Below are 26,912 nucleotides of genomic sequence, written 5' to 3'. Positions count from 1 at the left end.
GCCAGTGGGGAGGGGAATAACAAGGCTGTGGAAGGAATGTACGGTCAAGATCTACGGAGGAATCGCTGCGAAATGACGATGAAACGAGGTTTTTAAGGGTAATTGAAACGTTTGACGGAGAAAATTATTACGGGGAGGATATTATTCGTCTATAAACCTAAGTTTAAATTGCTAATTAGGTTATTGTGAATCAAATATACATGTAAATAGGATAATATTTTTGCTAGTCTTTCTAAAATTAAATAAAATGTCGATTGGATTTAGTTGAGACGAGGATGAAAGAGTTATTAAGAAATGAAATAATGAATTCGTGAAAAAAAAAGATTGTGGTGAAATATCCATGAGAATTCGTCCTCCATTGGAAAAATGCGAAAGGAGGAAATGTGAATTCACGTTTCTTGTCCACGCAATTTCGTATTTGTAATTATAAACCAACAATTTCACCGACGATTATTAGTGGATAATGAATCGTCCGGAAATGTTATGTCGTGTATATGCGTGCTAATAATGCACACGGCTCGTTGAATGGGAGGGTAAAAACGGAAAAAGAAAGAGCATGCAATGAGTACGTATCGTGAGCAATAATTAATCGTCACGAAGGTCATTCTTTAAAAATTGCCATCTGCATATTTCCACGGATGAAGAAGATTTCGTCGATATGATGATTCAAATAGTTTAAATTTAAAGAAATCTTGCTTTCTTTTTTTAACAATAAAACATATTATCGATTGTAAAAGAATTTTCCATTTCTTCTTCTTCTATAATATTCTCGTGTTATTTTTGAAAAATAAAATTTTTTTAAAATCCCATTTCATTAGACAGATTCATTCTTCTTTTTTTGGAGAATAAATTTAATATTGATTGATCGATGTATATATATATATATATTTTTTCTTCTTCATCTATCTTTATACAGGGATCGAAACAGAGTTGATGAAATCGATAATGTCGTCAGCTCGGTATCTGAATTGATCATTAGCTGGGAAGGCACGAAAATGGGCTTATGAGAACATCTCCTCTCTAATTAGTAGTCACACAGGTGGAATATAGCAGCCGGTTGTCGTAAACAGCCGACGAACCGGTTGCTTGTCCCACGTTCCTTTTCCTTCCGTCGTTTCGTGTTATTTCGTAACGTGGCCTAATTTGGTCCTGTTTCAAGGATTGTTCATCGAGGCAGTGTGCGAGCCTGTCATTGTTCGATCGTCGCCTTTTGTTCCTCCAAGAGTTTGTGGAAAAAGGTGGCAGACTCATTAGGGAAGTATTAGATTATCCCTTTTTCATGGTAAAATCTGGAAAATAAATGAAAGGGATTACGATATTCTATATTTTTCAGAATTTACGAAATAATAATTTAATCGATAAGGATATAAATTTCCTTTTATTTATATATATATATAGAAAGAAGAAGAGGAAGAAAAATTTGAATTCATTCTTTAAAATCTTGATTAAAATCTTTTTATCATCTTATCATAGGATAATTTCGTATAATAAATTATTCTTCGATTCGAGAAGAATGGAAGATTTTATAAGATTATAGAGAGATACTTTGCAAATCTTTCGATAGCCGTGCATTTTTCCTCGTTATTTAACAGAGAAAACAAATTTCGTAGGATGAAGAGTCGCTCGATTGGATTCTTGGACAAATTGAATTCGAAACTTGTGCACCGATTGCTTTTTCGATACTTGCTTCGAACAACTGGGTTAACGTATTGATAGATTCCTTCTTTCTCGAGTTTGACGCTTGAACGCGTTACACGACTTTGTCCCGATGCGAATCGTTCTCGAAAATTAATCGATACTTTGTTGATCCTTTCCTTAATTTTTCCTTGTTTCTTGTAGTCAAATTCCTAAAAATGACGAACTAATTAATACTCAATTTATTTATCGTGTATTCTTTAAATTTATTATATATTTTTATTAATTCTTGGATGCGAAAATTGTGTCCAAATAACAATTCCATTGTCTCAGAAACAAATTTTATTCATTCCTTTCAATCATTTCACCAAAAGAAAAAAAAGAGAATGAACAAAACTGGACGTTCCTCCATTTAAGTCTGTCACTTAAGAATGTCGTAGAACAATAAAAAAAAAAAAAGAAAAAGGGAAACGTGAAAGCAAAGAGGAAGAGGAATTAGAAGGGAAGAAAGAGAAAATCTCTAATTGTCCAAACTTTTTCGTAATAGTCCAGTCAACGTTATCCCGACGAAACTTGGATTCTTCCAGTGCTCGCTTGCGTGGAACGAAAAGTTCTCCCTCCCCTTTTCAGCCCAAGGGGAGAGCCTCTCTCAAAAGAAGAACGAAATGGAGAAAGCGGAGGCATCTTCCGCGACACTCGGATCATGCATACTTTTCAAGAATGCCCATTCGTTCGTGGTGATGCTTCGCTTCTCGTTCGACTCCCACGTTGCTCTTTCCATTCTCTCCGTTTCTCTTCTCCGTTCGAAGAAGGCGGATCGATCTTCTCACGTTCTGGTGTCGAATTAGGAATTAAAATGGACAGCTACTGTCGATTGGAAAATTCGAGCAAGGATCGATTTCACTCGAAAGATGCAAGTTGGAACTGGATAAAATGGAACAAAAATCGTCTTTTATTGTCACCTTCGCACGTTGGAAAGATCCAATCTTCTCCAGAATCACGATAATCGTTCGTACGATGTTGACAACTGCCGTTCTCGCCGATTTAATATTCCATCCTCGAAACGCGCGAAATTGTTTCCTGCCTCTCTATCGAATTTACGTAATTTTACTTCAGCTGACGAAGAATACGGATTCTCCACCCTTATTCTAGTATAGTTGGAAAATGTCTTGAGTAACGATGGAGGATAGAAAGGGTTGGAGGAGCAGGGGAGCAGTTGAGATAACTTTGATAGTACGTGTGGTATTGTCAAGACAGGGGGGGAGGAAAGTGTCTCTTTGGGAAGAAGTTTTGGCCTGGGTGGTGTGAGATGATCCGAGGCGCACGAAGCTTGATCCAGCGTGAAGCTTAATCTGCTAGAACTTGATCTGACACGAATATAAATAAAAATACAATGTATATATCGATCCATTCTTTATATGATCTTTCAGAGAGAAATTTACTTCCATCGAAATTAGCCAACCTGCGAAAGAGCACTCGATTGTGAATTCGGCCGATTGTCATCTTGGCTGTTTCCTGCTCGATACGTTCCTTGGCCTCCGTGGACAACAGGAGAGGAGGGTGGAAATCGAGAGCAAACAGGTTTTTGACGATGGTTCTCCCGGAGACAGAGTTGGTTCGTTACGGAGTCCGGTAAACAGGGGGCGGGAAAAAAGCGTTTCCAAGAGGAGAATTGGAATTGGAATGTCTGTTTGCACGGCTGTTTCTCTCTCTCTTTGCACGATGGAAGGGTGTGTAGGAGGCCGTTACACGCCATTGTAACGGATGGATCGGGGTTGAAGCTGATGCAACGAGTTTTAAAGAATGACTTTGTTTCGTGGGTGGATGCTCGAGGCGGAGGGTTTGACCTATTGGCGTGGCCAGAATTCCTCCCCTCCCCACTTGGTTCACACTTTGCCTCAGTTTTAGGAAATTAATCGGAATCCACGGTATTTCCTCTCCACCTGGAATATTAATATCCTGTTACGACATGCATTATGAGGAAAAGGAATTTTGATAAAATACATTTTTGAAAATCTTATTTATTTCCGCGCGAAAACCTGAAAAAAAAGAAATTTGCCTAAATTAACATTTTCACGTTGCACAACTTTCGACTACGACTACGTGGTGCAACAAAACCTCCCTCTCTTTCTGTCACGGATCCCAAACAATCGGGTTCACGGGCAAAAAGTGGCTAGCACACGTTCATCCACCGCGCATTATTCATAAATTCACCGCTCGGTTTTTACCCACCCTCCCGTTGTCCCTCTTGCATCCCTTTCACACGCAATCGATGGACGCCATCCCCGAATAATTTCACGTCGCCGCGGAAAATATTCCTTCTTGCGACGGAATCCATCAATTCGTTCAACGTGTATTAAAACGTGTCGCGAGTTGCAGGCGAGGTTCGACTCGCTGGCCGATACGACGCCGCGATTATCGTTGGACGAACACGTGTATTCGTCATTATCATTTTGCAGCGGCGTGTAATTCGCCTGGGCGAGCACAAGCGAATTAGACAGTTGGGAGGGAAACGAGGCTGGAAAATCGTTAACGTCGTTTCCCGAGAGCGAGAGGAGTGGTGGTCGTTAAGCGGAATTTTAAGCGCGGCGGGTATATTCGAGTTGGTGTATATATATTTGAAATTTAATATTTCAGGGGAGATGGTTCGAGATGGATATCAAGGGTTTATTTACTCGAAATTCGAAACGTTGAAAACTTGATGTATCCCCAGCCGGAAATTTTGTTCAACCAGTTTTTCGTTCGATTAATTCTCGCGTTGAATGTGTATATAGGGTTGTTTCGAAAAAATTATTATGCCATTTAATCTTGGGAAATTAGCCAACGAATTGGGGGAATAATTGTATTCGAATATTTCAGGATTATATTAATTGTTGCCATTCCTGCAATTGCATTGTGAAAAGATGATTGAAGATTATTTTTGAATATCCTTCGAGAATTGTTAATTAAATTTATTTTCAAATTTTCTTTTTATATATTTATTTATTTCAAATTGTAATCTTCAATGGAAAAAGTGATCGAAATCTTCGTTTTCGAAGAAAATCGAGTTTGAAAATGTATCATAGTACACTTAACTTCGAGCATTGTTCGAAAATAACGCGATAGTTGAGAGGATAGGATCACATCGATAATGCTTAAATTTAAACGATAGCTCGATCCATAATTCGATGAGGAAACAAGATTATTACTGGCCATGTTTAGACGAATTGTTGTGGGATATATATATCGTTACCTGGAATAAATATAAAACTGGTCTGAAGAGCAGATCGAAGATCGCTTAAATGCTACGTATAAGACACGTCGATAAACAAGATGATAGGTAGTAAAGTTCAATGTTAACCGTATTATAAACGTGAGCACGAAGAAAGACGTCGTTAACTCGTTGTTCAACGTCCAACTTTCAAAATTGATTTTCTGAAAAATATAGTCTTGCTCTTTTAAACAAAATTTATCTTTCTTTATCTATATAGAAATCAATTCTTCAATAGAGAAAATTTTAAACAAGTATCTTTGTAATGTATAATTTGAAGAGGAATAATCGAATTTTTGAATAAAGTCGTAAGAGATTTTTAGATATCCATCTTTCTTTATAGAAATGAACTTCGTGATATAAGAAAGAACGTAACATTTGGACATCAAGAATATTCAATAAAATATTTGCTCTGTGCGAAATATACAGAATATTTGGATAATTGGATATGAAAATAACACGGCATCGCATATCGGATAATAAAATTTTCGAAGGATCGGAACAATACATCGAAAGAAATTGATACAAAACATCCAAACTCCCATCGTTTTTCAAATATGAATAATAAAACATCCGAATGCTGGAATAACGCATCCTCCACCGTACTAAATTATCCGGGACACCCAATATTTCAGAATATTCGCAATAGAGTTTCGCACCGCCGTTCAGAGGTGACAGCATCCCCTCCTCCTCCTCCTCCCCTTGTTCCACGTAATTCTACGCAAAATTCTGCATCCCCTCCTCGACAGAGTATTAAAAAACCGAGTATTTTAAATTTGTCTCAACATTCTCGATGATGCCACTTTTTTATACTTTTTTTATAATCGAAGGGAGAGAGAAACGGTTCGATTTCGGACGGAAAGAGGATTTCAACGCCGCGACAAACTCCTTCCCCCGTGATTCTAGTAGCTTGCTACGACATAAAGACGTGTATATATGTGTATATATATATATGGATGCCTGGTAAGCGAATTTTATTCGAATACGTCGGTGGAAACGAGACGAAGGCTGATTTCGTTTCTGTCAACGTCAGGGAGACGATATGCGCCGCTATTACTCGTGTATCAGGGTTGTGCGATGCGCGCTCGTTCGTAGCCTCTCCACCCTCTGCCGCGCTTCATAAATTTCGGATCGACTTCCGTTTTTGTTTTTATCATCGTGTATAAATCATTTGTCGTAATTGGAGAGGAAGAGTTGTTTGTTGACTTGTTTTTCTGAGAACAAATTTTGGAAGGTTAAAATGTAATCATTTTCATTAAATCATCCAAAGTTTCTTTTTTTTTTAAATATTATATCGATGGGAGAATGAAAAATAAGAAAGGGAAGAGATTACTCGACATCAAGATTATTTTTGATTTCACGATTTCACCGGTATCCAATTTCTGCCCCGACAAGGAGGAAGAATTTCGAACGCATTTTAATTAACATGAGAGGGGAGAGGCAGGCAAAGGGAGATTCGCACGCAGGATGATGGAAATTAAAACGCGCACGCGTGTTGCATCCCCCACGGAGTGGGAGGGGGGGGTTGCAACTTTCGAAACGTAAACAGGCCACGATCGAAATAGTTATGTAAATTGCATTTAAATCACCGTTCAACCAGGCTATTACCTTTTCTGACAGTTGTTAATAAATATTGACACAATTTACGAATAGGTAATGGACAGATCGTTATCGTCCCGAGCGTATTAAACCGTTTAATGCATCGCCGATTGAATCGGAATTAAATCGAGTCAACTCGACGTGGTTTCCATCGACCCTCGATCCTTCTTCGATTCGCGGAAGAGATATCGAATATCACGAGATGATATAGAAAATCTTTTCGAGAAATAAACATCGTGAGATATTATGTAACAAATTCTTAAGGGTCCACGAATTACTTGCATTTCTAACGTTGATTAAATATTGATTAATCGATCTTGAAAAGATGGAAACTTATTTCAATCTTATTTAGTATTCTGGATATCCGTGGATTCGAACGTTTTTCTTCTTTTTTTTGGAAAAATTCACGTACGCATGCGTAGGGGGAGGAAAAAGAAAAAAAACATGGAAATATTCGATGGAAACAAAAGCTCGGAGGGTGAAAATGGTAAAAGCGAGCCGCGTTTTTTCGGATTATATCGTTATTCGTTTTTAAACCGCGATCCTTCGATTCTTTTCCCGCCATTGCACCAGCCAAATTGCTTCGTATAATAGCCGTAAAAAAATATGTTTATGCATTATACCTCGTGCTTTGACCATTCCACCACGTCCTTTGAAAAAAAGGATTCGTTTGATTCAGGATTTTTCTTTTTTTACTTGCCTTAATTTCTACTTCTTCTTTCTCTTTCGAACGAAGATTATATTAATTTTAGCGAAATATCGCGTTTAAAAAAAAAAAGAATGAAAGAAAACACGATTATCGATAAATTTTTCGCATCGTTCGGAAAAGTAGGAAGGGGAGGGGGGGTATTAATTGAAATAAAATCGATTTATTGGGTGTAATCGATGATACAATGAAGTTACGCGATATATTTCCGACTCGTCGTTCGAAATGGAATTAATTCCATATCCGATTTTCGAGTTTTATGCGAAAGAAAATTGAAATGAATTTGCAGCCAATGATACATCGTGTTTTCGCGCTGGAAAACGAGAGAGAAAGTGGAGAATGATTCCCTTTTCTTTTCACTTCACGCGAAGAATTTTATTGTGTTGTAATTAAGGATCTTAGAATTTTTAAATCGCAAAGTAGCAGGTGATGTAATAAAAATAAAATGTTTAATTTTGCCCTAATTCGTTTCTTTTATATCATTTCTTTTGAAAATGTGGACTAGTATCTAGAAACTTTCATTTCTCGATTCAAAAATAATTAAACGATTTTTACGGAATTTTTCCCTGTGCAAAAAATATTTTTTTTATACTTGAACAAGATGGGAAGAAATTCGGCCAATGTGTTGTCGGGGAAAACAAAATTTTTATTGCATTGTATACGATCATTTTTATTATATTACGTATGTATGATAAAAAATTCCATGGAAGGAAATGTGGGGATATGGGAAAATAAAAATATAACGTGTTAAAAATTGAAAAATATCCTTTCCATATTTTCGTATCATCATGTCGAGCATTTATTTCGATTTAATTCGTGAATACAAAAATTATATTCGTGAAATTTAACGGCAAGTTAGATAATAATCCTCGGGAATAACGATCCTATCATATTTTCTTTTTCCACCATTTTTTATAACCATTTTATTTAAACGGAACAACGGGAATAATTAATTAATGTTTATAGAGTATCCGTTCAGAGAGATTAACGTTCAGCTATTTCAGATAATGAGAATTTTTATAATGCTCGATAAATTTTTCCCCTTTCTTTTGGCCCTACAAAATTCAAAGTTAATAATTTAATGCAACAAAAAATTCTGCATAATTAACTAATTTGACTAATTTACAGGCCGTACATCTATTTAATTTAATATTTTTCGTACGCGTTATTATTTGTACGCGGTAAAGGAAAGAAAATGACACGAAAATGAAAATTCTCTGCGTAACGTAACGTTAAAAATTATCCAAAATTATTCTTCCGAAAAATTCCGGCAATTTTTTTAATGTAGATTCATTTTAATAAAGATTTTAATAAAGATATTCTTTTTTCCCCTAAAAAAAAAGAAAGAAAAAAGAAAAAAGAAAAAAAAAATTATTTTTCTCGTGCAAACGTATCGTGAAATCGTATTTGCATTTTAATCACAAAGCTTTAGTAGCCAATACCAAATACGTAAACCGAATTTCTCTCGGGGAAAATGTTTTCGACAAATATGTATTTTAAAAGCGGCAAAAAGATTTGAACATTTTTTTTTTTTTTTTTTTTTTTTTTAATATATATATACACAAAAAGAAATTAATTTCCTTGATGTTCCCAAATATTTGAATAAAAACAAATATTCGATTAATATCATAAACGCGTAAATAAAACTGGGCCGATGATCCGTTAAAGCAGTTATCTAACCATAAAACGAATCGCAAAAAAAAGGAAAAAAAGGGAGCAAATTAATCTTCCTTCTTTCGAAACGTTCGATTTCACGCTGGATTCGAGAGAAATATTTTAAACGTGCGTTTTATAATAATAAAATTTCTTCTTTTAAACGTTATCGTTTAACGTGAAACCAATTAAACGATAGGTGTGTATGCACATGTGTGCCAACGAAAGCAAATAGTGGTTTAGAATTTGATAAAGGAAAAAGAGAGAGAGAGAGAGAGAGAGCCCGCATCATGATTGACCAAATCAAAATAGAGGATTTAATTCGAGATCGGTTAAATACTACAATAGATGAAATGAAATTTCGTAGGAGCAATTAATTAAGAATTGACAATATTTCCAGTTTAAATTATCGAGCTTGGATTGCACGTGTAAATCCCACCCCTATCATTGCTTTTGCTTCAATCCGTTTTCAGATTAATCAAAATTTGCTTCATAAGAAAAATTTTTTAAATAAATTTGTTACTTTATTAAATTGCTTTTTTAAAATACCCGATGAATTTTTCCTATTTTCTAATTCTCTCTTCACGAGTTTATTCAGAATAATTTATCATCCAATATGAAGTTGTATATTTTGAAACGTTCGATCGTATTCTTTGAATTTTGAACAAATGAATCAACATTCAACTTCTTAAAAAAAGAAAACTCTATCGTTAATATTAGAATATCTTTTTTTTACATCGAATAAAATAATCAAGACGAGAAAATCGTATTCTTTGAATTTTGAACAAATGAATCAACATTCAACTTCTTAAAAAAAGAAAACTCTATCGTTAATATTAGAATACCTTTTTTTTACATCGAATAAAATAATCAAGACGAGAAAATCGTATTCTTTGAATTTTGAACAAATGAATCAACATTCAACTTCTTAAAAAAAGAAAACTCTATCGTTAATATTAGAATACCTTTTTTTTACATCGAATAAAATAATCAAGACGAGAAAATCGTATTCTTTGAATTTTGAACAAATGAATCAACATTCAACTTCTTAAAAAAAGAAAACTCTATCGTTAATATTAGAATACTTTTTTTTTACATCGAATAAAATAATCAAGACGAGAAAATCGTATTCTTTGAATTTTGAACAAATGAATCAACATCTTTTTAAAAAAAGAAAACTCTATCGTTAATATTAGAATACCTTTTTTTTACATCGAATAAAATAATCAAGACGAGAAAATCGAAAATTCGGCTCGTGAAATCGAAGAGAAGGGTGTGAAGGTGTTTTAAAAATTTACCTCCTGCGATATAGAGCACGAACAGAGTGTTTCGAAATGATTCGAAACAAGAGGGACGTATATGCAAGTATAATTCGTCCATCGATAAAAAGTTAACGAACGAAGGGATGGGGATATTAGCCGATATTTTTGCCGGCCGACATCGGTCCAACGTCTCCGCCTTCCTTTGAATAATTTATGTAAAAGTTCGGAATAATTCCGAGGCCGAGGTGATACTCTCTCGTACAATTCGGCAGATGGATTTTCTTTCTCTCGGTTCTTCCTCCTGGAATGGAATCCCCCAACTTTTTCTTCTCGTGTTATTGGGAAAACTTTTCCTGGATAGTTTGGCTAATTTTAGAGATCGTCGGACCCAATTTCTCTACTATTTTCCCCCAACACACTTTTAACACACATTTAACGTTGTATATCGACTTGTTCGAGTCGAGATCAACTCGAGATCAACTCATGTCACTGTTATGTTTCGTTGTGATGTTTTTGATGCCAGCGAGAGCGCAGTTTATCACATTTTCCACGGGTATTTTCATCGTTTCAATTTTTTTCAATGCGCGGTATTAAAAAGGAGAGAGAAAAGGGGGTGGCGAAGAGGGGAAGTAGAAAAAAAGAAAAAGAAAAACGACGCGCTCTGTAACGACAAAGCCGCGACTCTGCGCGACTATTTAAGGGATGAACAAGTAAGTGAAACGTATACCCGTGGAACGAGGGTGCTTTGTTAGGCCAGATAACTTGCGTCGTTTTCACGTGTGTACGTTCATCTCGTTGAGAAAAAGGAAAAAAAGAGAGAGAGAGAGAGAGAGAAGAGAAAGCGATGACACGTTTTTCGCTATCCTCCGTTCTCGAAAGAAAGGAAAAGCGAAGAAGAGAGAGAGAGAGAGAGAGAAATGGAGAAAGGAGGAAAAGTCCATCTACTTTGTACAACGGAACAACAACCCGCGAAGAAGAAGTTGAAGCATATTTCCTCCTCTCGAACCGGTGTTATCCTTCGAAGGGTTAAAATGCGTATCTCGTATAGCGATATAACGGTTGGTGAAATATTCCGTTGAAACTTCAGATGGATCCATAAATCATCCTCTTTCAACCGATGATATCTGATCGATCCTCTCTTGTGTACACGACGGATAATAACGATCTTGGTAAAAGGCGGATCTTCGATGAAAAAAAGTGATAAAACGAGTTCGCTCGAACGCGAAAACTGGACGGGCAACCCTTTATTCGCTTAACGTGCGTTATTAAATATTCTTTTAATAAAATATCCTCCCACGTGATGATTAACCACCGGCGCATTCGTATCGAAACTTTTACACGGAAATTACGAAAGAGTTTACAAGAGTTTCGAGTGTAATGCGATTACGCGAACCGGGATAATTAATATATATTACGAGTTTAAAAAATCGAGTTTCGGAAATCGATTGGAAATATGATAAACCAAATCGTGTTTGTAAACGACGCTCCTCGAGATTTTCAAAATCCAAATTACAATACAATTAAACCTTTCACGTGCCTCATTATCGCCCCTCTCCAATCCCTTTCCGCAACAGTTACTCGGTAAAAAGTTGCTCCTAGTATCTAATTTCCCCTCTCCTCGAACCCACAATCTCCCAAGATCCCTACGAGTCCCTATCGAGGTGTCGCCCGTTTCCGAAAGATGGTTTCAGGTCCTCGCTCTGGAAACCGAGGCCGATTCCCCGGGAAAAAAGGCGTTTAGGATAAAATCCGAGCGGCGTTTCCCGGCGGAGATGAGGGACGCTGGTGCAGACGATATTGGCGTGCACGTCAGTAGCTCCAGGGTCGGCCGTCCAGCAGCCCGGTAGAGCGACAGAGAGAGACACACAGCCGCGTATAAAGCACGAGGAAGAGAGAGAGAACGAGAGACAGAGATGCGTATAAAGCACGAGGAAGAGAGAGAGAGAGATACGTATAAAGCACGAGGAAGAGAGAGAAAGAGAAATAGAGACGCGTACAAAGCACGAGGAAGAGAGAGAACGAGAGACAGAGAGACAGAGACGTGTACAAAGCACGAGAGAGGAAGAGAGAGACACATAGAGAGAGGGAGAGAGGGAGAGGCGGAAGCGGAGAAGGGAAAGGTTGGATGGCTAGGTCGCTGGAGTTGCGGTGCTGCGGAACTGCGGGATTGCGGGGGTGGGTGGTTTGAGCGCGGGTGAGCGAGGGTGGCGTCGCGAGAGTGGGTCGGCCGTGACGTCATAGCTATGGGGGAGATCGATCCGGGATTCGCGGTCTGCCCGAGGGCGCAGCAGCACCTACATCCCCGCGACCACCCCTCGCCCACGACGCTCTTCCACGTCGCTCTCCAACCCGACTCCACCCTACGCGCTCTCTCTCCCTCTATCCTTCCCTCCCTCTCCATCTCCCTTCCTCTCTTTCTCTCTCTCTCTCTCTCTCTTCTTCTCGTAGGTAGGAGAGGCGTGCGTGCCTCGAGGACCTTTCCCGCTGACTTTTCCCGCGGCGAAAGCGTTTCAGACGCGCGGATCGTGTCCTGGGGACTGGTGGATGGGGAAGGGGAGAACGGTTGCGCGGTTGGCCCTCCTCGTGGAGGAGATGTTTTCGTTTGGGTCGAATGTAGGGGTTGAGACGGGTTTGGTTTTCTTTTTTTTTTTCTTGGAGAGAGCAAGAGGAGGAGGAAGATTCTTCTTAATTTATTTATTTATTATATTGCATATAGGATAATTGGTGATTTTTAGATTTCAATTTTTCGTCTTCATCTTTCGAATTTAATTTGTTACTTTCCAAGTTCCAATAATAGTTTTATTATCATACGATCTTCTTTAATAAAAAAGGAAATACGATGAATTTCGTTATCACAGGGGTGGTTTAAATCTTGATTGAAAAATTATTTACACTTTCGTTCGAACGCTCGAAGGAGGGGGTTGGAGAAGCCTTTTCGAAACCCTTTCTCTCTCGAGGGGTTGAAATCCTCGACGGAGGATTTGCGCGTTCGAAGGTCAACATCGATGTATCGCGTATTCACATCCACTCGATCGTTTTTTTTTTTTTTCTTTTTTTTTCTCCCCTCCCTTCTATTGAATACGAGGATATTATCGGCACGGTCGTTGGACGTTTCGAGCTGCTGGTTTCGAGTGTTTCGATTGTCGGGCGTGACGAGCTCGAGTAGGGGCAGTTTGATAAAGTCACGGTGAAAATTCTGGGTGTCGGGACACCCGTTGACCCAATTTCGAGGTTTGCCGCGTTGGGAAATTATCGGGGGATCGAATTGACCCCGAAATAACAAGCTCTCCATCGACGAAATTTCGAAAACGGATACTTTTTCCACGACCGATTCGATTTATTTCATTCGGATTTATTTCGAATTCAAAGGAGAAATTCAAGAATGGATCGAGACGATACAGACGTTTTTCTCATCGAGATGTTTTTTTTTTTTAGCAATATTCAAAATTTCCCTCGTTCGAATTTAACGCGTGATATTTATTAAAATTATCTACTTTTTTTTTTTTAAATCTTTGTTTAAATTTTTCAACGCGACGTTCAATTACCGTTCAATATACACGAAATTTTCCCCCTCCCGTCCCACCACGCTTTTATTTCGCCGCTCTTGTAAAATCACACTTAATCGCATTTCGATAAATATTCCAATCGAACACGTTCCGCATCTATACGGAGTATAGACAGTTGTGCAAGGGATTAGGATAAATGTATAGCCCGACGCCAATCGTACAAACCCTCATTAGAATGAACATTCACGTTGGTTGTGGGAAATATAGGGATCGGGTATCCAAGTATATACCTGTCTCCCCGTGAATTTAAATCGATGTTTGTCCTCCTCGTTATTATTCTCATTATACGTGTCTCTTTAAAGATGAAATTAAGAAAATCGGCACGAAAAATTTGTTGCATCTGTAATATTCTGAAATTTCCAAAACATTAAAACTATATATTAACAACGTGTATTTTTGAGAGCAAAGAATTTATTCCCCAATAATAAAGCGAACTCTAGTAAATAATCCTTCCCTCTGAAAACGATATCATCACACCGATCACTCGTAAACCGATCCAAACAAGAAGGACTGAAAAATATATAATCCAACCGGCATACACGTTTAACCAGATGAAAAGTTCAATCCTCTTCCAGCTTTTTCCCCTTTCGGTAATATATTTACGACTCTATACCTTGACCATCCGCAAATATTGATCTTGGAGAATGTTCGCGTGTTCAAGCGACTCGAAAATAAACTCCTCTTCTCCCTTTAAGAATGCAAACTTCCAAGGAACAGAGTCACGCGTCTTCTCGAGAAACAATTCGTTTTCGATTCTAATATCGGTCTGGAGGCGAGATTATCGAAGATTTAAAAGTTTCCATCCACGGATTAAACTTGTTTCACCCCGGATCGAAGAAATTCAATTAGCGGGAACGGGAGTTACAAGTTTCGTTGCAAGAGAGAGAGAGAGAGAGAGAAAAAAAGAAACTAGAAAAAACACAGTCTATTTTAAACCGTATTGACGCTCAATTTTTTCCCCCCATTTCCTTCTTCTTCTTCTTCTTTCTCTCTATTCTTTTTTCACAACGCGGATTATCTCGCGCGGGGTATGAGCAAACTTACCCCCGATCCCACGGGTAAAATCAATGTTGTTTCTAGTGATTTGTGAAACGTTTGCCGCTAGTTTCAAATAATCGAGGGGAAATTGTACGAATTGTGCGAGGTCGAATGCGCGAAATTTAGCTTGTAATTATTTTGTGTACATGAAAATTGATTTTGTTTTTCGAAGAATTTTGAATTTTGATTATTATTGAGGATAAGGGGGAGAATGATCGTATATTTCTTCCTGTTTTTCTGTCCCCTGTAAAAGTTTAAAGAGATTGAACGACAATTTACCATCGGTCTCTCTCGTAATTTTTCAACGATTTCCCTATGAAAAGAATTCATTTCACGATGGAAAGAAGGATATAGACAAACGGGTATTCCAACAGGTTTTCAAAGTAAGTATAAATTAATTAACGTACAATATATATATATATATATATATATATATATATTTTTCGCAATAAGATAACAAAAAGGCATCAATTAGTCGACAATGGTACATAAGCAGGCAACCGCTCTTTCTCTATCAACGAGGAAAATAAAAGGGGCATGAAAAGAAGAGAGAGAGAGAGAGAGAAAAAGAAAAAAGAAAAAGAGAAGAATCGACGCTTTAATTACTCGAGAGCCCGCAAAACACGCGTTAAACTTTTTACTCAAACAAATCCTCTGGCGATTGTTTAAAATCCCCGCAAAGTAGTCGTCTCTGTCGAGGAAACGTCGCGCCCAGACCAGAGTTAAAAACGTTCTCGCACGCAATCCTCTCTCTAATTACTTAAACCAACAAGATTTCCCCGCGAAATCGATGTTTCCGCGGGAAATACGAGGGGAAAGCGTGGAGGAGAAGGGTGCGTGCTGCACCCCTGCTGGAATTTTGAACAGTTCGTAGTCCAAAAAATCTCGAGTCCAGTTTAAGTCCATCATTTGTTGTTTCAGAATAATTCTTCTTATTCCCTTTTTTTGTAGATAGAAAATTCATTTCATCGTTCTTTATATTTGCATCTTAATTTTCAATTTTTATTTAAACAATCCACTCTTCTATCAATTTTTGTCTTGCATTTTTATTTCGACTTTCCTCCCCTGGATTAATCGAGGATACGTTGAACTATCGTGTAACGCAACAGTCGTAGGGTTGCGGATATCGGTTGTGAACTTCCTATTTCCTCGAAACGAAATCCTTCCCTCCTTCCCTCCTTCCCTCCCACCCTCTCCGGATTATAAGTGAACTCCGCCCTTCCGCGGAGAAACACAATACTTGTGGAAATGGGAGGTTAATAGCGGCTTATTACCGGGGCTGATGGGGTTACGCCGGGTTCTTCGTTAATTATTGGTTGATTAATCTGCTCGTGTGTTTTGAACCCGTGCTTTGGGGAGGATTAATCGGCTCGTGGCTCCTTGGGGAAGATGGTCTTCGGCTTATAGGATGTTGTAAGGTAATTTACTTGAAATGTACGCGCGGCGCATCCACAACGGAAACTTGATACCGTTATTTGCGGGCGTAGAAAAGGGAGAAGTAGAACGTATCCAAATTTTATTTTATCATCACGAGTGGATTAAATGAAATTAAAAAGGGATTATGGAGTAATAGTTTTGCGATCTTGATTATTCTTCTCTTCCTTTTAATCCTGCAACATTTTTAACGATTGTACAATTAATCGAACAATTCGAAACGAGAAAATGAGGGAAGAATGATTGAAATTATTTCAATATATTAATTTTTACGTCAGATTCATTCGAATAACAACAACAATTCGAGGAAATATTAAATGTTCGCGCCAATGAAACCAATTGTTATTAAACGATAACTCGGCCACGGATGAAAGCGGATCGAATAAGAGGGGGAGGAGTTATCGATGGAAGCAAAGGGATCTCGCCGCAGACATATCCCTTAATAGCATCACGAGCCATGGCCGGCAAACTTCGGGCTTTCGGTTTGTTTACCGATGAGAACGACCGTGTTCCTGTTTCTGAGATCAGAAGACGTGTCTTGCTTTCGCGACAGATACTGTTACAGGGGACTCTGTAACCCACAGGCTGTACAAGTATCTCTCCCTTTGCTCCAAGTCGCTTTTTCGCAAAGCCTGTCACATGTAAACGATCAGAAACATGTATCTTTGATTTTTCATAGGTTCGCCTCTTGCTTTGCACACTTTTTGATATTTTTTTTTTATATAATTTCACTTCGTTTATCAAGTATTGTAATAGGGATTCCATTTTGTCAGGAGATTGTTTAATAAATACGATTTAATCATTAAAGTGTATAGGTAAATTAGATGTTGATTTATTTTGAGATACAAAACGTCAAAGATCGTATATTGTGTATTAAGAAAGCTTGAAATTTTAATTCATTGGGATAGTCAATCAACAATCATGTATTATTTTTCCTCGACATGTTCAAAAAAGAGTGCAATTTAATAAAACATCTCGTTTTGGAAAAGTCAACTACCGCGAATTCGAACATCAGCGAGCGGAATGGTTTGCGGGAAAACCGGAAACTTGAAATTTACCACCTGCTCTCACCTAGGCTATTAGCATGCTAATGAGCGGTCTGTCGCTTCTCTTTCCCGGATCTAACATATCCTAAGACAACATATCGACGTGCACACGTATACAATACGTGCATTGCAACGTATTCGTGGGATATTTTTCAAAGATCCATCCAGCGCAAACTCTCTGAATGATATCTCGACCAATATTAATTATCCTCTATCGAAATCGATCCTTCAAAAGAAAAAAGAATAATATTAAACAAAAATCGAAACGACGATTCTCCAAGCATTGTTACCTTGTGTTTTCACGTTTCATCTCGACTCGACGAATGGTAATCCAGAAACGTGAAGGGATGAGTGGAGAAAGAGGCGGAAGATGGTAAGGTCTGATGCGAGTTCATTATATAATATGGCGCGTTAATAGCGTAAGAGCGTCTGTTGAACCCGGTGCACCGGGCCGAATTTCCGAGCTTCGCTTTCAGGCGAAGTGGAGGGGCTCGAATGTCACGCGGGTTACCTCCTCTGTCCTCGCAATTCAGCCCCAACCTCATCTGCGTCTCCCGTTTCATAAGAGGCACGAACGACTTCTCTGTTACCAGTGCTCTATGAGGCGGTAATATTCTAGGAACCGGGCCTCGGCAGACACCCGATGGCACCAATTTGCATAAAGTAAACCGTTCATTATTTGCCACGCTGTGTGTTTTCGCCTAAGCGACTCATCTTTTTTCTTCTTTTTTTTTCTTTTCTTTGCTGGATAAGAGCGAAGATACCGAGATTTGAAAATTTTGTTTCGAGAAATAAAATTGTTAGAGTAAAATTGTAATTAATATTGAACGAGAGATGTGAAGTTATCGAAATGAATTGCAAAAGGATGTAAGAAAGAATATAATGATGAAACAATTTTTATATTTTATGGATATGGAAAAGGGATACCGAGATTTGAAAATTTTGTTTCGAGAAATAAAAATGGTTGTATGGGAAAAATATGAGAATTGTAATTAACGTGGCGTTAATATTGAACGAAGAAATATGAAGTTATCGAAATGAATTGCAAAAGGATGTAAGAAAGAATATAATAATGAATCAATTTTTATATTTTATGGATATGGAAAAGGGATACCGAGATTTGAAAATTTTGTTTCGAGAAATAAAAGTGGAAATTTCGATTAGAGTAATTTTCTTGGTTGTATGGGATAAATATGAGAATTGTAATTAATATTGAACGAAGAAATGTGAAGTTATCGAAATGAATTGCAAAAGGACGATAATGAAACAATTTTTAAACATATTTATATTTTATGATCGAGATTTGAAAATTTTGTTTCGAGAAATAAAAGTGGAAGTTTCGAGTAATTTTCTTGATTGTATGGGAAAAATATGAGAATTGTAATTATTGTATTGAACGAAGAAATGTGAAGTTATCGAAAAGTATGAATTGCAAAAGGATGATAGAAAGAATATAATGACGAAAAAATTTTTAAACATATTTATATTTCATGGAGATCGAGATTTGAAAATTTTCGAGAAATTAGAGTAATTTTCTTGATTGTATGGGAAAAATATGAGAATTATAATTAATATTGAACGAAGAGATGCGAAGTTATCGAAATGAATTGCAAAAGGACGATAGAAAGAATAATAATGACGAAACAATTTTTAAACATATTTATATTTCATAGATATGGAAAAGTTGGAAGAAGAACTTTGGCCGGTTATCTTTTTTAATAATCTCTTTTGCATTCTTATATACGCGTCGCATTTAACTGTCGTAATTCGCCGAGAATTGTAAAGTATCACAGAGGAATAATAAACGATATTTACGAGGACGCTTGTCCCGCGCAGCTTAAGTTTAGAAGGCTTTTGTCTTAAAATTGCGAGTTCTTCTCATTGAATATTCCTCTCCTCGTGTGTAAGTATGTTCCCTGCTAAGGGCACTTTCTATATCGTGGCGGCACACTGAAGCCTTTTAAAGCTTCACCGAGTACCTCAATGAAGACATTTCATCGGGTAATCCAATATTTTGAGCTGTAATATCAGATGAGGGCATCTGTCGCGATTGAGACGCGTTACATACGGATCCTTTTAAAGATTGAAAAAAAAGGAAAAGCTCGTTTTTCCCCTTTGCAAGGAAATTCTTTCTACGAATGCGACTAACGATCATTTTTTAATCTTCCTCGTGTTTTTTTTTTTTCTTTTTTTAACTCTCGTTACTTTTACCTTTCCACATCATGCGTCTCTGAATCATCTGAAACACGAAATTGATTGCATTTTATAACAAATTTATCGTTAAAAAAATTATTTCTCCTGTGTATGTGTATATACATATTTATTGCTTCCTTGAATTATGAATCTTGATTACAGTGTTTTTTCAAAGTTAAAAAAGAATTAACACATTTTCAAATATTAAACTTCCGCATTTATAATGGCACATTTCTATCTTTTTTCCAACAGCAAGCAAATAATTGTTCGCACTTTCTGTTTCCACATTATCGTCTCCAATTACATGATATAATTTCTAATTCATCGTATCATTACAAACGCACCGTAATAATTACGATCTCATCTCCAAGGGAATCCGCAAGATTAAGTAGTTCACCTCGGAAAGATCCGTTTAATTCTCTTCCCCCCTTCCCCTTTCTTAACCCGATTACGCTCGAGCTGGCAATTATTTACACTTGAAACACCGACTCGATCCCCCAAAATAGGGTTCAAAATTCAATTTAGAAAAAAGAGAAAAGAAGAAGAAAGAAGGAGAGAGAGAAGACAAGAATATTCTCCTCGATTATCCCAACCTGTATCAATCTTTAACTTTTTTTTTTCGAATCCCGTGGCGAGGGTTGAAACGTAATGGACGAAGTAACGATGGAAATGAAAGGGAAAAACTGAAATGGCGGCCGTGAAGTGGGGGAGGAAAAGGACTCGTTCGTTGATTCGGCTCGGTTTACAAAATGAAGAGGGACAAGGTATACGTATATATATATATATATACACGAAGGAGGAGAAGGGAAAAAGTTGAGGGGTAGAAGCAAATGATATAAATTACAGCCAATCCCCAGGATTAAAGTATCCAAAGAACAGTCGCATTTGTTCATGGACCGAAGCAGCGCTCGTTGGACCGGAGTACCAAGTGCCTCTGTTTAAACAAGGGATTCTACCCATCTCCCCCTCCCCCTCTCCTCTGACAGATCCGAGTTCGAGATCCTTCCACTCTTTTCCTCTTCCTTCTTTTTTTTCTTTTTTTACTCTCTTCCCTCCCCCTTATCGCGCTATTTGAAATTTCTACCCCGCTTATTTGCGCGCACGATGGATGGAAACGAAGGGAGAGGAAGATGAAGGGAGAAGGGGTCGAGCCAATCCTTGCGATTATTTCTCGTCCGTTATCGAAGAGAACAAGTCGAGATTCTTAATGAGCGTGGATGCTTTCATTATATTTTTATCGTTATTTTTATCGTTGGCTGGATTAATTGTGTCCGATCGATCGATCGATATTGGACGAGAAATATGTTTGGCCCAATAAATTAGGTGTATTAATTCTGTGGGATGTTCGAAGGAGCGTGACGAATTATGAGAGTGGATGAATTTTTCAAACGAAAAAATATAAGAAATTTCTTTGATTCTGTGAGCAAGCCTTTTATATATATATATATAGTTCTGAGATGTTAGGAAGGCTGAAAACATTCATTCCGCCTGCACGACCGTTTGATTATTGTTTCGACTGGATCGAAACAAGAGAGAGATAGAGAGAGAGAGAGACAAAGACAAAGGTGCCGCTAACTCGTTTCCAACTGTCTATCGAGATAACTTTTTCGCCAACTTTTCCGACAAATACACATCGTTTGGAAAAAAAGGATCGTGCTTTCGAACTTTCGAATGGAAGCCCGCTACGATTGCAAAAATTCGATACGAATTCCCCATGGCAACCAATCCTTTTTTCCAACGGGGCGCGCAATTCCCGGATATTTAATAAATATCTCCATTTTACAATATTTTTTACCCCCTGAAAAAGGATCGAGAATAAATTTAACAGGGGAAATTTTAGGAAAGCAATCGATGATCAAATTGGGTTTTAAGAAAGAAAACTTTTCAAACTTATTACCTCATTACCGCTCTCCAACTGGTGAGTTAATAATAGCGGCGGCTTTCTTTCCAAAGTTCATCCGCGTCCCACGCGGGGGAGAATCGCGTAAAGAAAAATAAGTTTTTCCGTGAAAAACCGTGACAGGGAGATGGAGTTGAACGCACTCGAAGGAAGTCGCAAACGCTTCTATTACCGGAATTAATTTAATTAACGCGTCGCGAACCTGTCGTGTTCTCGCGGGCGAAATTGGCCGGGCGCAATTATCGCGTTTTCTTCCGTGGTAAAGTTCCTCCTCGCCTCTGCTCGTGGGACGCGATAAGTTGGAGGCATCCTCCCCTTCTTCTCTCGCCGCGAGAAAGATTTCCAATCCCTGACGAGGATCCCTGAAATGATTTTTTGAAAAGGAGTTATATGGATTATTTTGTGATTTTTGAGCAAGTATTAGTATCGAAAGAATAGGATTTTTTGGGGAAAGAGGTTCTGTTTAACGCTTCTTAAAAAAGGAAAAAGTTAAATAATTACGCACAAGAAAAAAAATTCTTTCTCGACAACAAAGAATTGGAGGGAATTCGAAGAAACATTTTATATTTGCATAAGGGAATTTTCGTCGGTGAATATAAAGATTGATTAAAAATTCCTTTTAATAACCTCGTTCGCCCCCCTATGATATTTAAAAATCCATCTTTTCAGCTGCATAATCGTGAGAAAAGAAGTTGTTATTCGGCCGCCCTTCGCCATTAAAAATTTATTCTCATTAGCCAATATGAAAAATTCATTTTCGCTTAATTACCGAGCGAATTGTTATTCGGGCTGTCGTAAAAAAAAAAAAAAAGGGAGGTCGTCCCGCAGAAGAGAAAAAAAAAAAGAAGAAGAAGATGAAGATGAAGGTAGATGAGGTCGATCCTTCTCGCGAGGAGGACGATCCTAGATTAAAGGCTAAAAATTCTTCCTCGTGAGAAAGAATTATTCTCGCGTGTTTATTATCGTCCCGCGCATAAATAAATACCGGAAACGCGTTACGAGAGAAGCGTAGGCGTCGTTAAATCGCGCGGGGATTCGCTTCGACGAATCGCGTTGCCCTTCCGCGGCTATTTTTTTCCCCCCATTTTTTTTTTTTTCCCACCCTCTAGTGTTTACCCTGGGTACAGCCATCGCGGATACGTTTTTCTTTTCCTCCTTTTTCTCGACCGAGAAGAATGGATGGTTCGCACGATCGAAGCTCGCCTCTGTCGCGGCGTAGAATTAAAACGTTGTAATTAATCCCCCCCTCCTTTCCTCTAAGAGGAATTGCGTAATTGCACGTGTCCCTTGGAGAGGGGGTGATAGTGGAAAGGATCTGTATAATTTAATTGGAAGGGAGGGGGTGGATATTTTCAGAAAAAGGAAGCTATTATCGAAGAAATATACGATACCGATGATATTTCGATAAAAATCTTCTACCAGAAAGCTTCAATCGTTATTTTATCAGTGGATAAAAAAGATAACTTTTGAATACTGAATTTATTTCTCTAAAAACTCCAAAAGAAGAAAGTTTTTCCACGGATAATTGCACGGATATTTCATTTTCGGTTTAACCGCGGGTGGGTTATCCGCCGTTGAATTACACTTGTTAAATTTTCACGCTACATTTCGCACTTGCCTGATCCAATGTTCTAAAAGAGTATCGATTATCCCGTTATTCCATCGAAACGGATCATCCATTCGATCATCCGCAAAGGGACGCTGTTAATTTACCGACATATCAATTTTAATTCGCATTTGTTTGGCTGGTAATTAAGGCGGGATACACGGTGTAAAAGCGGCGGGTTTCGGATTAAATTTCCGTTATTAATTAATATTAATTACAATCCCCCCAAAACGGGTTGATCGCCCGGCTTTTTGTTCCCCGACCGAATCTTTTGTTTCCGACCGCGGTGAAATTTCAACTCTCCCCCTCCCTCCCCAATTAAAATTCTCGATTTTCGTCAAGGATCATTTTCGTCATTACCGTTAACAAGATCGCGCGTGGGCGGCCGCTCCAAAGTTTTGGCCGGGGCTTAATCGGAAAAGGAAGCCGGCGTCGCGTTATGCCGGCGAAGGTCAAAGGTGGCTCGACGAAGATGGCCGCGCCGAGTAGTTTGCTCGTTTGCAAGTGGAGAAAAAAGTGGGCTGCTGCGGGGAAGCTCGTTAATTTATGTGAGAAACTTTGGATACCGCGTAGCAGGGACTTTGCGCGCGCGCGCGCGTGTGTGTGTGTGTGTGTGTGTGTGTGTGTAATAAGTTTTCGCGCAAAGTTTATCAACGTCGAGGTTTCAACAAGAAGAATCGGTCGAAAAAATATATATATAGATTTTGAACAAAGAATCTTGATTCTTTGCATTATGAAATATTAATTCGTTGAGTCTTTTCTGAGTTATTTTCTTCTGCAAGTTTTTCGCGATTTTGTAAAGATGTGGGGTTGTAAAATTTGAGACACTAGTTGAAATGTTGATTTCTATCTCTCGTTTTTTGTTTTTTTTTTAATTATAATTAAATTTTTCCCTTCTAAGAAGGCCGTGACAAAGGGCGCCTTATTAAAATCTTGAAAAGACTTGCCCCTTTATATAGTACATATTTGAGATAATTTAGGAAGAATGTAAAGGGAAATATGTATTTTTACGGGTGGAATTTCGAACGGGTGGAATCTTGAAATGAAAAATATTCACGCGGGTATAAATCTTCTCATTGCTTCTTTTTTCCTTTTTTTCTTACGCAATAACAGAGGAACTGTCTTAGATTTTTACGTCGGTCGCGATAATATTATAGTCTCGTTAATAACTTGCCTCGAACATAAGAAATGCATTAAATCGTAAGAAGATTATGCTAATGAAGTTTCAAACTGCTGGTAAATTATCGAGAATGCGGCCCATTATATTCATTCCGCAATATTTCGCGCTCGTTTCAACCTGGGAACAGATTTATTTTATCGTTTCAACGAATTAATTGTTTAAACAATTCACTCTCTCGCTATTCTACATACACTATCATTACGCACCTCTCTCCTCCCTTTATTTAAAAATACCATTATTTAAAAAACTAACAACGAAAAAACAATTCTCTCCTTTCCTTTCCGAAACACTAAACGAAACTATTCACGTTACAAATTACAGAGAAATTAACAAAATAAGTACACTCTCCTCCACCATGGAGAAAAACCGAGAGAGACTCGGTTTCGAAAACGATAAGAAACGGCTTTCCTTCCGGAAATTCGGTGGATGCTCAAAGTCGCGCGTGAAAGTTGGTAGCCGGTAATCTCGGAATGAATATTAATAACGGGCGCAATTACAATTCGCGTCCCGGACAAGGGAGAGAGGGGAAAATAGTTGGCGCCTCCCTCCCCTTTTCGTAAACGCTCCCCCATTAATATTAATATATTGTTAAAAGTGGCACGCTCCCCTAATGCGTCAACCATTTACATAGAAGCAGGGAGGAGGAGGGGGAGGAGGAGGAGGGTCGCATTTTACCGGTGTGTAAATAAATTTGCACATTTCGCGAAACTTCACGGATTCACGGAGTTCGAGAGAACGAGACGAGGATCGAGGATCGCGCCAACTACAAATGCCCTAACTTAGAAACGAGCTTATGGCTTCGTGTTGCCTCGTCAACGTTCCTCCTCCTCCTCCTCTGAATAGCCGAGTAGAAATCGAGGGAAAATTGAAGAGAATTCTTTTCAGAAGAAATTTTTTTTTCAGTGGATGAATACAAACGGATCTATTTATTATCTACGTCGTATTTGGATAACAATCGATGATTCGATAAGTAGAAATTCTTTTTTTATGAAAGACAAGAACGAGGAGGGAGGCAAGTTAAACGGGTTTACGCTATGGTTTACGCCAGATCAAGGCTTTGCTAGGCACATATGGCGCGTCTATAATCCACATCAACGACATTCACGGGATGCATGTGCGCGTCTTAAAGGTTTAGTATCTACTTAATGGGTTAAATTAATTCTGGAGAAGTGAACTCTACGAGGCTCAAAATTGATAAACACGAGAGGGGGAGCGGTACACGTATCGTGTACAAAGCGTGGAAAATGAGATGAAGGGATATACACGGTGCCGATGAAAATTTAATAAAGTTAGTCATGATTGATCTACTGGATGAGGAGGGGGCTTTGCAAGAAGATCTTCGTGTGCATCATCTATCCACGATAATAATTCTAAGCTTCGATAATAATATTTTCTATCGCTCAAATACAACCTATACGACGAATATCACTGAAAGTAGTAATCTTTATCACTATTTCTTTTCGTTGTGATTTCTGATAATATTTTCTTATCCTTTCTAACTTGGACTACAGTGTTTTCGATCGAAATGGTAATAATTTTTATTACAGAAAAGAGAAAGAAGTAATCCTTCACAGAGATCGATTTTTAAATCGAAAAGATTCCTCCAAATTTTCCTTCCTTTATTTCGTGTCTAAATGAAATCATCGTCGTACGCAATTCGCGCGGCAAATTTCTTTTTACGTTTTCTCCTACGGCGGACAGATGGGGGCGAATATTAAGCGCGCATTAAGTTTACCTAAAATTCAGCTGAATATTAAACGCGTATTACGGTTGTTCAGTACGAGGTCGCGCACTTGTGTCGCGTTCAAGGGCCGAATTTCACGGTATTTAAGATAGAAGAACGTTTTTGCATTTGTAATTCGCGTTAGAGTAGTTTTCGTGTTTAATTGACGACCGGTGCACCCGGCGCGCCCCACGATAGGGAAAGGTTTCCGCTTCTTTTGTGGGATGTGAAGGGGCCCCCGCCACTCGGTTATAAAATGCTAATTAGGACGGTATAATATTTTCCGACGTTTAGCATTTTTTCCCAAGACACGCTCCATTTCGATATTTCCACCGATGATGCCGATTCCTAAAAAAAAAAGGATCGATTAACTCCTTCGATCAACGCGAATTCGTATCGTACGTTACGTTTAAAATATTTTTTTATGTATGAAACAAAATTTTTTAAGATCGTGTCGACGCGGGTTTTTTATCCACGTTAAATTTTTTATTTACACGGTATCGATGTAATTAATTTTAAACATCAAACGAAATAAAATATTGTATTCGAGGAGCGACGCGTCCGCTTCGTTCCGTAATCGAAACAAGACTGAGTCGAATTAAGCGAATATGTTTCGTATTAATAATAAACGGTGTTATTATTTCCCGTGCCGCGACTTACGTTCGCAATAACGTTTCGATTATATTATATACAATAGCGATATATAATTGTAAAATTTCGCGATAAGGACAATTCTTTTTTAAAATTCACTTTTTTAATATAATTTTTATTACATTCGAATTAATTCCTTTTTTTCTATTACCGCGTACAATTAATTTTTATCGTTCTTTGTGTAATTATCTAACGATTCTTTACCATCGTCTTTCTTTGAAACCAGTAAACATTAAAAATAATTTTTTAAAATTCACTTTTTTAATATAATTCTTATTACTTTCGAATTAACTTCCCGTATAATTAATTCCTATCGTTCTTTGTATAATTATCTAACGATTCTTTATCACTTCTTCCTTTGAAACCAATAAACATTAAAAATAATTTTTTAAAATTCACTTTTTTAATATAATTCTTATTAGTTTCGAATTAACTTCCGTGCAATTAATTCCTATCGTTCTTTGTGTAAT

General features: G+C 37.9%; 1 protein-coding gene and 1 long non-coding RNA gene across 6 annotated transcripts in view; one reads left to right on the top strand and one right to left on the bottom strand.

Annotated features, from left to right (window-relative positions):
- The window catches only part of LOC551736 (nephrin), a 347,898-nt gene that overhangs the window by 15,394 nt on the left and 305,592 nt on the right, over positions 1 to 26,912 (top strand). The window lies entirely within an intron of this gene.
- On the bottom strand, positions 1,481 to 26,369 carry LOC107965211. Its single transcript, XR_003305791.1, has 3 exons — positions 21,485 to 26,369; positions 2,598 to 3,578; positions 1,481 to 1,847 (listed from the first exon to the last, which is right to left on the bottom strand). It is a non-coding gene; the product is annotated as an uncharacterized LOC107965211 (long non-coding RNA).

The sequence above is a fragment of the Apis mellifera genome, linkage group LG11 (assembly GCF_003254395.2).
Source record: "Apis mellifera strain DH4 linkage group LG11, Amel_HAv3.1, whole genome shotgun sequence".
Taxonomy (NCBI): Eukaryota; Metazoa; Arthropoda; class Insecta; order Hymenoptera; family Apidae; genus Apis; species Apis mellifera.
The sequence above is the reverse complement of the archived record's forward strand: the minus strand, read 5'-3'. Positions and strand labels throughout refer to the sequence as shown.